The following is a 4,002-nucleotide window of genomic DNA, read 5'->3' on the forward strand; positions in this document are numbered from 1 at the left end:
AGGTAGATAGATAGAGAGAGAGAGAGAGGGAGAGAGAGAGAGAGAGAGGGGGGAGGGAGTTAAGGAGACAGACAGACAGACAGATAGTTGTTAATAAGCAATTAAAAGTATAAAGTAGGGAGGTAAATAATTATCCAGGTTTCTTTCTTAGTTGTTGTTGGCTCATCAAATTCATCTCCTTCGATTAGTTTCCATTGTCTACAAAAACAAAAACAAAAAAAAACAACCCATAAATACACACACCGATAAAAATGAAGACAAAAACTTATCAATGAATAATAGCAGTTACTTATAACCCAAATTAAAAATACTCTATCAATGTAATTATATTTCAGACAAAAGAAGAAAGGAAGGTAATGCTAATTATAGACTTAAAGGGGGCGAGCTGGCAGAATCGTTAGCACGCCGGGTGAAATAGCGGTATTTCGTCTGCCGCTACGTTCTGAGTTCAAATGAGGTCGACTTTGCCTTCATCCTTTCAGGTTCGATAAATTAAGTACCAGTTGAGTACTGGGGTCGATGTAATCGACTAGTTCTTTCTCCCTAAATCTCAGGCCTTGTGCCTGTAGTAGAAAGGATTATTATTATTATTATTATTATTATTATCATTATTATTATTATTATCATTCATTTCAAATTTTGGCACAAGGCCAGCAAGTTCGGGGAGAGTGTAAGTCGATTACATCGACTGCTGTGCTCAACTGGTACTTCTTTTATCTTCCCCAAAAGAGATGAAAGTCAAAGTCAGCCTCGGCGGAATTGAACTCAGAACGTAAAGACAGACGAAATGCCGCTAAGTATTTTTGTTCGATGCGCTAATGATTCTGCTAGATTGCCAGTACTAATGATAATTCTTTCTGCTAAAGGCCCAAGTTCTGAAATTCTGAAGGAGGGAATAGTCGATTACATTGACCCCAGTACTTGATTGATACTTGTTTCATTGACCCCAAAAGGATAAAAGGCAAAGTCGACCTCAGAAAAATTTGAACTTAGAGTGTAAAGACGGACGAAATATTGCTAAGCACGAAATCGGTGTGTTGAAGATTCTGCAAGCAGGTTGCGTTAAAAAAGATCTCTTCTACCATAGGTATAATGTCTGGAATTTGGGGAAAGGGGGCTTGTCGACTACATCAACCCAAGATCTCAGCTGGTACTTATTTTAGCGTTACCGAGAGATTGAAAAGCAAAGTCAATTTCGGCAACATTTTAAATCAAGACAGAAAAAGCCGGAAGAAACGCCGCTTAACATTTTGTGCTACGCAGTAACAATTCTGCCGGCTCGCTGTCATTTAGATAATGACTTTTTATTTTAATGCAAGACCAGCAGTTCTGAGGGTAGGGATTAGTCGATGTCATCAACCTCACTTTATGACTGGTACTTCATTTTATCGGCCCCACTGAGATGAAACGCAAAGTTAACCACGTGCGGAATTGAACTCTGAACGTCACGAAGAGAAAATACAACAGGGTAATTTTTCCGACCCTGATTCTGCCGGTAAAAAAAAAACCGAGAGAGGTTAGCGTATTGACGAAGAAAATGGCGGCAGTAAGTTGATAAAATCGGTTGAACAATGGACAAACTAGCAGCGATGGATTTAGTGCATTTAGTTATGTCCCTTTATTAAGAAACCAAAGACTGCTCTTGAAAATTCATGTAAAAAAAATAACAGTCCTACTGGGGGATCAATTTCTTCGAATACCCTGCTTGCAATCAAATCAATCATAGGCCAGCGTCGGAAAAATTTGCTTCGGCTCCGAGTTCAAATTCCGCCAATGGCGACGTTACATCAACTTTTCCACCGTTGCAAGTACCGAACGATTTTATTGACAAATCACCTCCTCAAGGTTCAGGCCTTGATGCTAAATTAGGAACTGGTGGCTTTGCAGAATTGTTACTGCGCTGAATGAAATGCTTAGCGGCATTTTGTCAGTCTTAAGGTTTTGTGACGTTCTAAACCCAAATTCCACCGAGGTCAACTTTGACTTTTCATCTTCTCGGGGCTGGTTAATTAAGTACCAGTAATGGACTTACTCTCCCCTAAAATTGTTGGTATTCTGCCCAAATTTGAAACCATTATCATTATTATTATTGAGTGAAAGAGAGCCGTGCATGCCATGAAAGTAACACTGGGGTAAAATATACGAAGCCCAGTATACCCATCATGACTACCTGTCTGATAAGGGTACACCAGGTACATGCATCACAACCATATGTGCGCGACATGGTGATCTCATATCAAGATAAACAGCGCATGACCTTGTAGGTGGGGCCCAAGTAGAATTTTCTGTAATCGACTCATCCCCACCAAATTGCTGCCATTGTGCCCAAATTTTTTTATTATTATTATTTTTATTATTATTATTATTATTATTATTATTATTATTATTATTGTTGTTGTTGTTGTTGTTATTTAGGCGGCAAGTTGGCAGAATCATTAGCACTCCGGGCGATATGCTTAGCGGTATTTCATCTGTCACCACGTTCTGAGTTCAATTTCCGCCGAGGTCGACTTCGCCTTTCATCTCTTCCGGATCGATAAATTATGCAGCAGTGAAACACTGGGATCGACGTAATCGATTAGACCCCTCCCACTAAATTTCAGGCCTTGTGCCTTCAATAGAAAGGATTAGTGCTATTATTATTATTATTATTATTATTATTATTATTATTATTATTATTATTAATATTATACATAAGTACAGACAACATGAGTACATGGATGAGTACAAACATGTACTCAGATAGATGATTATGCACATGTTTGAAGGCAAATCGTGATAAATTATATGCATACATTAATTTATACCCATAGACATAAATATATATATACATAAAAACAGATATGTATACATACGTTCAAAAAGCATACACCCAGATATACGTATGTACATATACTCATAATACATAACATATAGCATGTAAACACCTCTTCATACATACATGCATACACACATAGATAGATAGATAGATAGATAGATAGATAGATACATACATACATACATACATACATACATACATGCGATATATACATATGGACGGACGAACGTACATAAATACATACATATAGACACATACATATACACCTACGCATACACGGAAATAAGGAGAAATCTTTGAAATGTCAGAAAGTCTCAAGTGTGATACTAAATACAATAACGTCCGCTAGGGGACTGTAATAGTTTGGGAAACGATTCTGAAGTTCAACAGGTTAAAAGTACAATAAAAGATGCTTAAATTTTAATGAAGGACTTATAATATATTGCTTAATGAAGTTTCTTATTGATTAATCAGTTTATTATGAGAATTGAAAGACGAAAACACATAAAGCTATTAAATCAAAGACGTAAAAAAAGAAACAATACCAAGCAGACATATATATAACTAGCTGCTCTCATTCTTACTCTCTCTATTTCTATACTCTCTTCCTTTCTCTCTGCATGCGTTTGTGCGTGTCTGTGTATGAGCGTTTGTGATTGTACGTAGCATAGGTTAGCGGTGATGTTACGACTTAAGATAAATACGGTCATAATTGGAGAAGCCATCGTCGAGATAGAAACAGAATGTCCGTGTAGAATCACAAGGAGGAACAAAACAAATAATGCAATAAAAAAGAAAGAAAGAAACAAAACAATGGAGGAATGTATAGATTCGAAAGAAGTTCAGTTTGGAGGAAGGAAAAATTAAATAAAGTTTTTGACGTTTCAGACAATGGTCCTACATCAATATCAGACAAGAATGGGGAAAACATTTTAAATAATGATGTGTGAATGCAATTATTTTGCTTATAGATGCGTTTATGCAAACAACTACTCCTACACAGGTATATTTCCCACTTGCTTTCTCTATCTTCACACTTACACACACACACACACACACACACACACACACACACACACACACACACGTACATATACATATTTAGAAATACATATCTTTTATCTTTTACTGTTTTAGTCACTAGACTTCGACCAAACTGGGACACCGTTTAGAAGAATTATATA

At 36.7% G+C, this 4,002-nt stretch overlaps 1 protein-coding gene across 1 annotated transcript in view; it reads right to left on the bottom strand.

Annotated features, from left to right (window-relative positions):
• The window catches only part of LOC106880106 (small conductance calcium-activated potassium channel protein 1), a 514,884-nt gene that overhangs the window by 464,395 nt on the left and 46,487 nt on the right, over nucleotides 1–4,002 (bottom strand). Inside the window, exon 2 of the mRNA XM_052972057.1 lies at nucleotides 1–198. This exon is cut by the window's left edge and continues 2,469 nt beyond it. The gene's annotated coding sequence lies outside the window, so the exon portion shown is untranslated. The remainder of the gene's footprint in view (nucleotides 199–4,002) is intronic.

The sequence above is a fragment of the Octopus bimaculoides genome, chromosome 12 (genome assembly GCF_001194135.2).
Source record: "Octopus bimaculoides isolate UCB-OBI-ISO-001 chromosome 12, ASM119413v2, whole genome shotgun sequence".
Lineage (NCBI taxonomy): Eukaryota > Metazoa > Mollusca > Cephalopoda > Octopoda > Octopodidae > Octopus > Octopus bimaculoides.